Here is a 14,244-nt window from a genome sequence, read left to right on the forward strand (position 1 = left end):
TTTGACTGCTTCAGACTTTAAATCTGATAGAGTTCAACATATCAGTTGTAGCGGCAGCTACTAAAATAACACACAACTAGACGGGTTGAGATCAGTGAGTAGAACTGATTTATTGCAGGCTGCCTGGCTGGCCTTGTACTCCCAGCCTGGACCTGGCTGAGAACCGCGCTGGGAGTGCTGACGTCACTAGGGAGTCATATAACCATTTACGGAGCGGAAACAGGCCATGCTGGCCTTTCGATTCATGTGGGTCCCCAAGCGGGGGCTTCTGAGCCCAGTGCTGAGGTTGAAGAGCAAACCCCTGACAGTGCCATTTTGGCTGGCTGCCCCGCTGCGTGTGTTACAAGCGGGGCCAGTTCGCCTCGCCTCCCTAACGGCGTGCTGCCACACACACACACCCCCCCCCCCCCCCCCAAAACCGAATGTCAGTGGTAAACTCCGACACGAAGGAGAGGTGATCCTGCTGGCGGGCCGACCAGGGATCCTTTGCCATGGCGAGCACCTGAGTGAGGGGTTTGTGGTCGGTAAAGATGGTAAAAGTCCTTCCCTCCAAGAAATAATGGAAATGCCATACCGCCAGATACATGCCCAATAACTCATGGTTTAAGGCACTATACTTGCGCTCTGGTGGACGAAGAAGCCAGCTGAAGAATGCCAGTGGCTTCCAATGTCCATTCACTTGCTGCTCCAGGACGGCGCCGACAGCTGTGGCAGAGGCATCGACAGAGAGCGCCATATGCAGGTCGGTGTGTGGGTGAGCGAGCATGGTAGCCTTCGCGAGGATATCCTTCATGGCCTCGAATGTCTGCAGGCCTCTGGAGTCCAGCCAAACATTTTGTGTCTGGCCGCAATGAGGGCGAAGAGTGGCTGCATGATGCGCGCAGCGCCTGGGATGAAACGGTTATAGAAGTTGACCATACTTGTGAACTCCTGCAGCCCCTTGAGGTTGTCCAGGCGTGGGAACTCCTTGATTGTGGTGACCTTCGTAGTGGCAGGTGTGGCTCCTTCGGCCGTGATGGTATGGCCCAGGTGGCTGGGTTGATCATGAGGCCGAAGTCGGCCAGTTGGGAGAAGAGGGTGGGCAGGTGGGCCTTGTGTTGCGCCCGATCCCTGCTGGCAACAAGGATGTCGTCCAAGTAAATGAAGACAAAATCTTAAGTCCTTGCCCACTGAGTCCATAAGGCGCCGGAAGGTCTGGGCGGTGTTCTTGAGCCCGAACGGTATGCGAAGGAATTCGAACAAGCTGAGGGGGGGGGGGGGGGGTGATGATGGCTGTCTTGGGAATGTCCTTGGGGTGCACCAAAATTTGGTGATACCCACACAACAGGTCATGCTGGATATGAGGGATCGGGTAACAGTCAGAAACTGTCACTTCGTTGAGCCACCAGTCGTCTTCACAGGGGCTTTCGGTAACCAGGTGTAGCAGTGAGACCCAAGGGCTGTTGGAGCGCTGAATGATCCCCAGCTCCAGCAGATGCGAAACCTCTTCCTTCACCACCTGGAGCTTATCCGATGGGAGCCGGCGTGCCTTGGCATGGACTGGTGGGCCTTGGGTGGGGATGTGATGGAACACCCTGTGGCGCGGTGAGGCAGCAGAGAACTGTGGCTTGAGGAGGGCCAGAAACTCGTTGAGGATATGCTGGAACTCATCCTTGGGTGTACTGATTGTGGCCATCTGCGGCTGCTCTGTGCGGGAGGCGTTGAGGTGAACAGCCTGGAAGGTATGGGCATCTACCAGGCGCCTACCCCGAATGTCAACCAGGAGCCCCTGGGTGAGGAGGAAGTTGGCACCCAAGATGGCAGTCAGAAGGGGCGAGATGGTGAACCTCCATGAGAACTTTTGCCGGCCGATCTGGAAGTGGACGGTCTTGTCTCCTTATGTCCAGTTCTCCGTTGCATTGGCCACATGGAGTGGAGGTCCTCGAGGGTGGATCCGGGTCTCGATGGCTGTGGCTGGAATGATGCTGATCTGGGCCCCAGTGTTGAAGAGGAAATGTTGGCCGTTGACTGAGTCCCGCAGGTAGAGAAGGCTGTGTCTCTGGCCAGCCACTGCAGCCATTAACAGTGGCCGGCCTGCTCGTTTCACTGGAATGAGCAGGGCTGACAACACTTCCGAGCCTTGGCTCCCCAGCGCTGGTGGTAGAAGCAGAGGCCCGGAGCAGATGCCTTGCCTCTGGTTATGCTCTTTGTGGCCCCTGAAGGGACCAGGTGTTCTACCGCAGCACTAGAGGAAGGCTTGGAGTGGTCATGCCCGTGACTTGCGACCTGCTGGACTGCTGAGCCCTCCGGGAATCACTTGAGTCACAGCTCTTGAGCCTTCTGAGCAACCTTCATTGGGTCAGCAAAGTTCTCTTGGGCCAGTAGTGGCCGGATATCCTCAGGCAGATGGTTCAGAAAGATGTGCTCAAAAAGTGGGCAGTTGGTGTGATCGCCCATGAGTGCGAGCATCTCATCCATTAGCTCAATCAGGGACCTGTCCCCCAAGGTGTCGAGGTGCAGCATCCGAGTGGCACACTGGCGCCTGGATAGTCCAAGGGAACTGGTGATCACCTGCTTAATGGTCCTGTATTTATCTTCCAAGGGTGGGTGTTGAACGAGGAACAGCACACATTTGGCGATGGCCTGGTCCAGGGCGGTGACCACATGGTAGAACTTGGTCCTGTCTGAGGAGGTGAAATTGAGCCTCTGCGTGGCTGAACCAGGTCTCCGGCTCCTGCACCCAGAAGTTAGGGAGCTTGACGGCTATAGCACTGACCAAAGGGTCGCTCATCTTGAGTTCAAAGACATTTGAACCTGTCGGGGTCACCAATTGTAGCGGTAGCTACACTGCTAACTGAAATAACACACAACCAGACAGGTTGAGCTCAATGAGCAGAACTGATTTATTGCAGGTTGCCTGGCTGGCCTTATATTCCCAGCCCAGACCTGGCTGAAACCGCGCTGGGGGCGCTGACGTCACCAGGGCGTCACGTGGGTCCCCAAGTGTGGGCTTCTGAGCCCGGTGCCGAGGTCGAAGGGGAAACCCCTGACGGCGCCATTACAAGCGGGGCCGGTTCGCCTGCCTAATGGCGTGCCGCCACACAGTCATCATTTCCTTTCAGATCCTTTGAAATGACAAGTTTCAACTGTTGGTAACATCTACAAAATAGGGCAAATAAAGAATACCATACTAGCAGGAGACCATCTGCAAATACTACTATTTGTGGGCTAGTGTATTGGAGAGGTTTCAGTGGGAAGAATCATCTTCAGTGACAGTGCAAGGAATTGTAAGGAAGTAGAAATCAAACGACAGGTTAAGATGACCCAGAGAGAGGAATCATTATTGCAGAATGCATGTGAATGGGAATTAACCACAGCATGGATGATCGCCATATCGAATGGTTGCACCAATCATGCTATTGCCAATGGCGTCTTCGTAAGGAGCAAACCCCTCTGTTCCGCCATCAGCCCTTTTTTCTGCAGCCATGTGGCCCCTCATCTCCAATTCCCTCCATCCCATCTGCAGGTCATGTAGTCCATATTCCAACTGTCTATTTTGCCAATTCTCTTACCTGTGACCCCCTTGATGCCAACCCTTCTTGAAGTCCCCTCACCATTTTACATACTAACAATTCTCCCCTCTGTCTTCTCCAAAGCAAAAATCCCCCACCCTCTCTATCCTTGTAGGAGCTTCTTAAAAATCTTTTCTGAACCCTTTGTAATGCCTTTTACATCTTTGCTTTAAACTGGAAACTACAATTAAATACAAAACTCCAGATTGGAAAAAACATCCTGCCTCCCATCACTTCTCAGCTTTTTACTCTTTTACTCTCCCACCTGTATGTCCTTTTACCTTTTAGCCTGTGCTCCACCCCCCATCTTTCCATTAAGGTACCTACTACCTGTGTTTGCTCATACCTGACAAAGGGCCCCAAACGTCACCCCTTCCTATGGTGGCTGCATGACCTCTGAGTTTCTCCAGCACTTTTGTGTACTGCACTCCAACCTGAAATGTTTGCTGTCCCTTCTCCATGAATGTGGCCTGACCTACTGTACAGGTTCAACTTCTCTGCTTTCATGTTCTCTGCCACTGATGAAGCCCAGAGATGTGTGGCCTCTATTAACCACTTTCTCAACCTGCCATTTCGATGACTCGTATGTGTTGATTCCCAAGTCTGATGCTTCTGCCACATCCATTTCAGAACAGTATCCTTTTATTCTTCATTGTCGCCCCCTGTTCTTCCTGCCAGAAGGCATCCCTCATATTTCTCTACATCAAATTCATCTGCCAGTTCTTCTGGTCAGTATATATAGCATTGTCCCATTTGCAGTTCGCAGTACAGTTGAGTTTTGTGTCAAACACAAATTTAAAAATTGTGGCTTGAACTCCATAGTCCAGCTAACAATATAAAAAGAGCTATTGCCCCACTGATCACTGAGAAAGCTGTTATTCAACTTACTGCAAAGGAAGAAATGACTATTGACCACAACCCTCTCATTGCTTGTTACTTAAATTCATTTCCATGCTGTCAATGTCCCCATTACACTATGTGCTTTAACTTTATTGACAAGGACTGTTGTGTGTCATATTAGAAAAAAGCCATGTTGAAGCCCATTAATTGCATTGTTGCCTCATCAAAAAAAAAATCATATTAGTTCAATGCAGTTTGTCCTGAACTCATCAGGTTTGACTTGTTTACATGATTCCATTTTCTTCCAGGTAACTTAACTCTTTCCTGAATCAATGATTGCAGACATTCCCACAGCTGAGTTAAACTGACTGGTCTGTAGTTGCAAGACTTGACCTTGTTCTCTTGAAGAATTAAGTGACATTTGTGGGTTTCCAGTCCCCTGATACTGCTCAAAGTCTAAACAGTAAAGGTAAATGTGCATTATCAAAATAGAGTTTCTGTGATGCCTATTGATACATATTATTGGTTTTAAATGGATGAAAATAAACCTTCGTATCTGAATTCATTAAATATTGCAGTGAAATTTTATTTTGCTCTGTAGTATTGAAGATTTCCAGCAGACAACCATGGATACCTTTTTGGGGTATAATTATTTGTAGCGTTAAAGTTTAGAGACAGCAAGAAAACAACGTTTGGCCAAAAAGTGAAAATGGAGACAAGATTCCCCAGGGAAATTATGCTTAATTCATTTGGAAATAAAATGAGTAAATGGTTTTCTTACAGGGAGATGAAAGAAATAAATCATTCTACTGTGCTCCTTGTGGCATTTACTAATTTGTGCTTTACTCTATTAATGTTCTAAATCTGAGGACTATATCTGACAAAATTTGGTTCATTAAATAATCAATGAACCAAAGACACTGCCTTACTTTTTGTGTGCTATTATTAAAATTTTTTAAACTATTTATTGCTGAAGACGGTTTATATTAAGAATGTTTGCTCCATGACGCTGCTGCAAAACACTGAATTTTGCGACTTGTTCATGACGATAAATCCCCTTGCACATTAATCAGGTTTTGTGGGTATCATAGATTGGCGAAATGCTCCACTGATTTTGTTGCTATTTCACACAATGTGCCAAGCATTTGTCAAGAGGTCCTAGGATTCACTCCCAGTCTGCGCTAAATAATCTGATGTCTGTGTTAATGATATGATGCTCGTGGTACCTTGCATTCTGAATCTGCAATCAACCAAAATAAATCCTGTTGAAGGATATGCTCTATGGACAATCAGGACCGGGGCCCCAAATCACGTCAGAAAGCCTGGCGTCAACCAGTCTCACGCACAAGGTTCCGCCATGTGGAACAAAGCTTGGTGGATTCTGAAAGTGCTGGTTCAAGTATATTATGTGTTAGTATTTGAGATTACAAACAGAATAATTAATGGACTCCTTTAAAAATGTTAATCCAGTTTCCAGTTTAATCCAAAAAATGTTAATCCAAAAAAAGACAAATTGAGCTATGGGTCTGATTCATTGAAACAACTAACTTACATTTGTGGAACATAGGAAGTAGGAACAGGAGTAGGCCAAAAATGGCCCATCGAGCCTGCTCCGCCATTCAATACGATCATGGCTGATCTAATTTATGACCTAACTCCACCTACCTGCCTTCTCCCCATATCCCCTAATTCCTCTATCATGTAAAAATTGATCTAACCGAATTTTAAATATGTTTAATGAGGCAGCCTCAACCTCTTCCCTGGTTAGAGAATTCCAAACATTCACTACTCTCTGGGGAAAAACTATTTTTCCTCATCTCTGTCCTAAATCTACTCCCCCGAATCTTGAGACAGTGTCCTCTCGTTTTAGTTTCCCCGGTCCTATACCGTGAACAGTGATGTTTAAAAGGATCAGGTCTATACTCTGGACTTCAGGTCAATAGACGTCCAGCTGTATGTCAGTCGAATGAAGCTTCTCTCCTGGTTGGAATGGGTGACTGTGTCTTCGATGCGAGTTGAAAAACCAGAGAACCAGTGACGTAATAGAATTTGTTTTTTTCCAAAATGTGTAAGACTATAAAGCACTGGATCTGAGCTCCAGAGCACTGCTCCGTCATAGTCAGCTGCCTAGTTCATGAAAATGATCTTCCATTTGCCATTCCACCAGGACAGAGAATGGATGATAATTGAGCCAGTAGACATGTTTGCATTCCCCCCTCCCACCCCCCTACGATTCTCACTCACTCTCATCGTTCCAGCAGTTACTTCTCTTTGTGTGTTTGCCCTCCCATGGCTGTTATACCTCAATCAGCTGCTTCCTAACCCTAATTACATGTTATCATTCTCAAAAAGCACAGCATCAGTTTCCATTTGCACAAGCCGCAGCGATACCCAGCAATTCCTCACTAATTACCCCTCATAACCCCTTCAATCTCTTACTGGTGAAAGATGAACTGATGATGATCTCTTCCTGGCATCCAGGACTGAATAATTGGAAACATCCTTTAATTTGATATTAGGAAAACCAAAGCTGGCATCTTCAGTCCCCATCACAAACTCTATTCCCAAATCACAACTTTCTCTCTCTTCCTGGCAGAGACTGATTGTTTTCGATCTTCATGTCAACATGACTGAATCAATATCTATGCCACCACTACCACTGAGACCAATCAAAGACTGGACAACAACTTGTTCGAGCACACTCTTTCTGTCTTCACACGCCAGTTGCCAGCCACTTTGTTTTTTTCTTCTCATTCCCATAAAAACCTGTCTGTCCTCTGCCTCGTCCATTGACAGGGTGAAACCAAACATAAACATCATATTTACAGTAGCCAACAGCTAATGTATGAACATTAAATTTTCCAACTTCAGGTAAACCCACTTCAATCCCGTTTCACTGTTTCTATCTGTCCTCTACCTGTTCCCATTCCCCCAGCCCATTCCAATACTTAGTTTCACTTACCCCCATTTGTGGTCTCCACCTTCTATTCCCCTGCTTGTCTCCCCCCCCCCCCTCCATCTTTCAATTCTACAACTGTCCCATTTACTATTACCTCTTGGCTCTCTATTCTTCTCCCTCCCCTCCTCCTCCCCCCCCCCCCCCACCCCATTTGTATGCTTGCTATCTCCCCCTTCCCTTAATCCAAAGTGTTGATTGTCCATTTCTCTCCACGGTTGCTCTTAGGCTTTGCCAGGTCCCTCCAGCTTCTCCTTGTTGAGGCTCTGATAGCTCAGTGGTTAGAGCACTGGTCTTGTAAACCAGGGGTCGCTAGTTTGTTCCTCGCTGGGGCCTCATTTCTGTAGGGGGCGCTGGACAAAGTGGTGACTCTGTCTTCCTTACAGCAGATGAATTTAATGTAGGTTACATTCTAAATGTAGTATTACTTAACAATAATAGAACCTTTGATCGAGATTCCAGAACTTTTCTTTTAATTCCCCCATTATCACAGCCAATTTCAATCATAACACCTGACTCAGAACTTCAGCTCTGCTGCTGGAGTTCATTGCCTTCTCTCTGGACTGTTCCATTCCAAAAGTAACCATCCCAAATTCTACCCCTATGCCCTCTCTCATACTACTCACCAGTAACCGCTACGATGGCTGATCCATATCGGCCTTGCATAAAGCAACACCTCAGTATAGTGCTCTTGTCTTTCTCTTTGTGATCATACTCATTTCTAGGCTCTATAACCTCATCCCACTCTCTAACTTTCCAAGTAACTGCCTTCTTCCCATGTGCTTGGCTGAATTTAATATTTCCATCAGTGGTGGTTGTGTCTATGCTGTCCATGCATTGAACTCGGATTCCACCCAAAACCCTCCTTGTCTGTGCTTCACCTTTGGATATTTCTTTGTTGAGAATGTTATATAAATGGTAGTCATGTTACTTTTAGAAATGGGGTGATTTCTAACCCATGCTCCTACTGTCCTGCCTGAGGGTATGTGACTTAACACTGGATTGCTGTGGGCAATGTTTATTCTTGGAATGGTTATGAATTCATTAACACAAAGGAATATTAAGAAAAATTGAATTGTATCCTTTCCTTCAAGAGTATCTCAAAGTGTGCACAATGAGACTTCAATGCTTACAAATAAACAATACAATTCAAATACAACTTAAGAGCCATAAGTTTAGGTTCAAGTGACTCAATTGAGTTTCTTTCTATTTAGGCAATGCTTTTTTATACTGTCGTGACCTAGACCAGCAGCAATAGAAATTCACCAAAACAATGGTATCTTCAAAACAATAAATTTTATTACCAGTAATAACTATTAATAATATAAAATCTTACTTAACACTATATGTAACCCCACTATGCACAAATGTGTCTGTAGGCATAATTCTGAAGAAATGATTTTTAAAGTTCAGTCTCAGAAATCTTTTGTATTGAAACTCAGTCTTTAAAACTGCTGTTCAAAAGTTCTCACTCATAAATTCTTGTAGATTTCCTTTCAGATAAACATTTCTTCATACGAATGACATCTCCCTCTCTTGCGTGGAGGTTTCAGAACTTGTGTTTCACACAATGATTTAACAGGCAAGCATTAAATGAAGTGACCATTAAAATTGATTACAGTGACACTGGTCTCTCTTAACCAAAAGAAGCAGTTAAGTGGCCATCTTTTCCTCAAACCACGTTGACTCTGTGTCTCTTCCCCGTCAAAGGAAGAATGCACATTACCTCTCTTATTGAAGGTTACTGCATCTCTGACTTCTGATAAAACTGGTGTAAAATTAAAGATGCCTTTCTGCTGTCATAATCACATGACACGGCATTACTGCTAGCCTGTTTCATTCCTCCAAAAGCATGAATTATGGTAGCTGGCTTCCTACTTGTTTATACAGATTATACAGGTGCCTCTTGAGTCCTTGAAGTTCCAACTTTTTCAAAACTTTACAAGAAAATGCTTCCAGGCTATCTGCCCAGCTAACAAACAGATGGCTTTCTTATGTACAAGATGTTCCTCTGAGTAATCGTCATTGTCTTTAGTTTCAGTGGAGAATCAGTTCTGACTTTTATGGTTGTTTATACAGCTTCAACTGAACAATGAATTTGAGACACATCATCTCTCAAAATGGTTTTCATGTGCAAGTGTCTGTGTGTGCCTGTCCACCCACACAATCTTATCTAAGAAATATATATATATATATATATATAATTTTACCCTAAAGATTAAAAATAGCATAATTCCATCACAATATTAATTCCTTCAGAAGCAAAGTAGGCATTTATTGCCAATCCCTGGTGGTGAGCTGCTATGACACTCTGGTGAAGTACTTGCGTGATGCTGTGGGGGAGGGAGTTACAGGGTTTAAACCCAATGATGAAGGATCAGTTGTAGGCTTTTCAAATAAATCTAAATTAGCCTCAGTCTAATTTAGCTTGGTCCAAAACTTTTGGTTTTTAAGTTATCCTGACTGCGATTGAACTGATTTAGATGATCTGGCAGTTATATTTGTGAAAAATTCTTTTTTCTGTAATACCCAGAAGTGAATCAAGCCACCAGATCATTGAAAGTGATGACAACCCAATGTTGCAAGGTACAGTAGAAATCCTAAAATCTGGACTGCTCTGGGATAGGGTTGGTCTTTATATGCACGCACGCACGCACGCACGCACGCACACACACACACACACACACACACAGAGTTATGAACTAAATCTCATTATGACGATGGTTCTTCAAAACAATAATTTTTATTATTAATTATTAATAACATAACACTTCTTACTTAACTCCACGATGCGCAAATGTAAGTATATGTGTGTGTTCAAAAACCTTTACAGTTTAAGCTTGATTCTGAAGAGATGATTTTAAAGTTCAGTCTCAGAAAGCTTTTGTGTTGAAACTGTCTTTACTGCTGTTCAAAAGCAATTATGGAGTAAGTGTGAGGCATCAAATTTTTTTAAATTGTTGCTCAAAAGCAATAATGACGTATTTTGAAACATTAAGTCATCAGACCTCTTTAAAACTCAAATTTCTTGTACAACGATCTTCTCTCACGTGGAGATTTTGGAATCTGTGTTCCACACGAAGAATCTGCCCTCTTTCCAAAGAGACAGAAAAGTGGCTATTTTCTTCCACAATGATTTCACAAACCCAGACAAAGGTGAAACAAAGTGTCCATATGGAAAAGGACATGGTTGAATTGCCTTCTTTATCAGGAAGTGGTCTTCCTCATTCAAAAGCCGCTTACTTTGTGTTCCCCTTTAACTAGGAGTAACGTGTAACAGCACCTTTTCTGGTTACTGTATCGTCAATCCTGTTTTCCACAGGATGGTCAACTTCCTTCTGCCCAAAATCCCTCTGGTTCCAGTAATATCTTTCTCCTAAAATTCTCTTCACATGACACGTGACATAATTTCCGTTTGTTTCATTTCTCCAAAAGCATGAATCATGCCAGATGGCCTTATTGAAGTTACTTACAAAGTTAATTGACATCTATATGCTAAAAGCATCTTTATCCACTTATAAGTGGATATGACTGTGGATAGTCTGCTAACCATTGAATTAAAAATCTTGCTTGTTAGACTAGCTGCCAGCAGAATGCTGTGTGCACACACAAATGCTTTTGAGCAAACACCCATTGTTCTTGAGTTTGAATTAAGAAATCGCTTCAGCTTTATGACTGTTTTCCAGACGCTTTGATTGCTTGCCATCTCAAAGAATTATGTGTGTGAGCCTGTATCCAAGCTCACAAACTAACTTTACTAAGAAATATATATTTTACAACTAAACTTTAAAGATGACTATTAACACAAATCCATTGCACTCACACACGCACGTGTCTAAATTGTAAAAGCTTGGGAGTTTTTCAAAAGTCCATATTCTAGGGTGGTCTGGATTTCTGACATCTGGATTTTTAAAATTTTGTATTATTTAAAATGAGTGATGTAATATTTACTACCAGCTGAGCAATTCTGAGCTTCCACCAAGATTATATGCACATAGAAAAACTTTGTGATTGCAGACTGAAACACCTGGCTTTAATTTTCAGACTATGTTCCCTACTCCTGGCTCTTCCAACCAGCAAAAATACTTTGTTCATGCTGCCAATTATAGAACATAGCAAAGTACAGCACAGGAACAGGCCTTTCAGTCCACAATGTCTGTGCTGACTGATGCCAAATTAAACCAAATCTCTCCTGCCTGCCTGGTGATCTATTACCTTCACGTTCTAACAGCCTCTTAAACTCTACTATTGTAACTGCTTCCACCACTAGCCCTGGCAGCCCATTACTTGTACCTAAGAGTTTCTGTGTAAACCTTCTCAGCTTAAATGCATGTATTTGATATATGTTTTACCCTGGGAATTTAGACCCTATCTAAATTTTAAGAATTATTATCAATCTTCCATCATCCTTCAATTCTTCAGAGAAAATTACATTTCAACCTCTCCCGATAGTTCATGCCTTCTAAACCAGGCAAACGTCCTGGTAAATATCTCCTGTATCTTTTCCAAAGTTGCCACATCCTTTCTGTAATGGGTTGACTAGTTACATAACATTTCTCAAAATCTTTAATCAAATAATCTATTAGCTACTTCAATTCCAGGCAAATCAACTTTATTTTTTTTTATTTTGGGATCATTCCTTGTAATGTCATCTGCTGGGTCTGGTTATTGTTCTGGTAAATATTACTGCTCCCTTTAGGACCATAATATCCTTCCAAAGATGTGGTGGTCAGAGTTCTAACTGAAGTTTGTTCAGCTGTGTATTTCTGCCCCCTGGTATACTAGCCAATTCAACGTATTCCATGTGCATTTTCAATACTCCTTATCGATCCATGTACATGGAGCCCTAAGTGACTTTAGACATCCAATGCCTCTAATTTTTCATGATTTAGTATTTTAACCTCTGTTGCATGCAGAGAGTTGTGGTCCAAGCATTGACTTTTGTTGTCACAACCTACAATTTTGTGAAGCTGCCACCTTCTCTGTCCTGTCTCCTTCAATCACCCAATTAAATAACGAGGTCAATAAATTGCCTTCAGTTCCATGAGCTTCCACTTCAATGAACAGTCTTCTCCGAGTAATATTACCAGATGTTAAGTTGTATAAGTCATTGGTGAGGCCAGATTTGGAGTATGGCAGTCAGTTTGGGTCACCCATCAAAAAGAAAAATATTAATAACATTGAAAGTGCAGAGAAAATTTGCAAGCATGTTGCCAGGACTTGAGCTGAGCTACAGAGAAAGGTTGAATAGGTGAGGTCTTTATTCCCTGAAGTGTTGGAGAATGAGGGGAAATTTGAGGGAGGTATTCAAAATAATGAGGGATGCAGATGAAGTAAATGCAAGCAGGCATTTTCCACTGAGACAAGAGCTAAAGGATATTGATTGAAAGTGAAAACTAAGATGTTTAAGGGGAACATTAGGGGTATCTTCTTCACTCAGAAGGTGGTGAGAGTGTGGAATAAGCTACCAGCAAAGGTGTTGCATGTGGGTTCAGTTTAGACATTCAAGAGATGATTGGATAGGTACATGGATGGGAGAGGTACAGAAGGCTATTGTCACAATGAAGGACCGACCCATTTCTGTGCTCCCTCCAGTTTTCTATGGTTCAATGTCTTCAGGAAATCAAGATAAATAACATTTGTGGTATTCCACTATTTCATTCACCTCTTCAAATTCTTCAATTGTCAACCATAAACAACCCTTTACCAGAGCCCACCCATGCTGTATCTTTCACTGAAAAACATCAGTGTGTTCAATCACTAACTTGATCCTCAAATTTAGGAACCAATATCATGGACATTGGGCTAACTCAGTGGTTCTCAACCTCTTTCCACTCGCATACCACTTTAAGTAATTCCTATGCCATCGGTGCTCTATGATTAGTAAGGGATTGCTTAAGGTGGTATGTGGGTGGAAAGAAAAAGTTTGAAAACCACTGTTTTAATCGTACCTAATTGACTCGTTACATGCATGATTTCATAACTCCAAAGGAATGGGCCAACGACAATTTTTCTCAAGCAAAACAATTGGGTCTAGAGTAGTGATTCTCAACCTTCCATTCCTACTCACAACCCACCTTAAGCAATCCCTTGCTAATCACAGAGCACAGATGACATAGGGATTACTTAAAGTGGGATGTGAGAAAGAAAAAGTTTGAGAACCACTGGGCTAACTGGTCTAAAATTATGTAGTTACTCTCACCCTTTTTATGTAGACAAGTGGCGTTCACATTTTTTTTGCCCTAAAAGAATGGTTCATAACATTGAGAACATTGGAAGATTATAATTAGAGCATCTACCATGATCTCAATTATGTTTTTTTTGGATTGGAGACCACAATATCCTGGAAACGTGCTGTTCTTTAAAATATTTTTTTATCAATATTTTTTTTACATTATGTCCTTTTCCTTGCTTCAATATTAGTTTCCTGGGACATACAGCATTTAGAAAATTTATTTTGCTAAAATGTTGATACAAAATAATTATTCAACTCACTTGCATTTCTTTATTTTCATTCACATTGTCACTGGTTCAGAGATCAAGGAGCTCGTGTTCCTGCTGACCTCCATTCTTCTAATTTAACCATGAGACATTTATCTTGACAGAACACTACAGCACAGAAAACAGGCTCTTTAGCCCTTCTAGTCTGTTCTAAACTAGCATTCCGCCTAGTCCCACTGTCCTGAACCCAGTCTATAGCCCTCCATACCCTTCCCATCCATGTACCTGTCTAAATATTTCTTAAATGTTAAAATTGAGCCCGTATTCTCCACTTCAGCTGGAAGCTCTTCTCACACTCCCAAACTCTCTGTATGAAGAAGTTCCCCCAAATGCAACAGCTCATACTTGCCTGCATTAAATTTCATCTTCCATTTTTCAGCCCATTTTTTCAACTGG

The 14,244-nt window shown here is 43.0% G+C and overlaps 1 protein-coding gene across 4 annotated transcripts in view; it reads right to left on the reverse strand.

Annotated features, from left to right (window-relative positions):
- The window catches only part of pde11a (phosphodiesterase 11a), a 355,963-nt gene that overhangs the window by 2,105 nt on the left and 339,614 nt on the right, over positions 1-14,244 (reverse strand). The gene's annotated exons all lie outside the window — the stretch shown is intronic.

Source organism: Narcine bancroftii, chromosome 4 (genome assembly GCF_036971445.1).
Source record: "Narcine bancroftii isolate sNarBan1 chromosome 4, sNarBan1.hap1, whole genome shotgun sequence".
Classification (NCBI taxonomy): Eukaryota; Metazoa; Chordata; class Chondrichthyes; order Torpediniformes; family Narcinidae; genus Narcine; species Narcine bancroftii.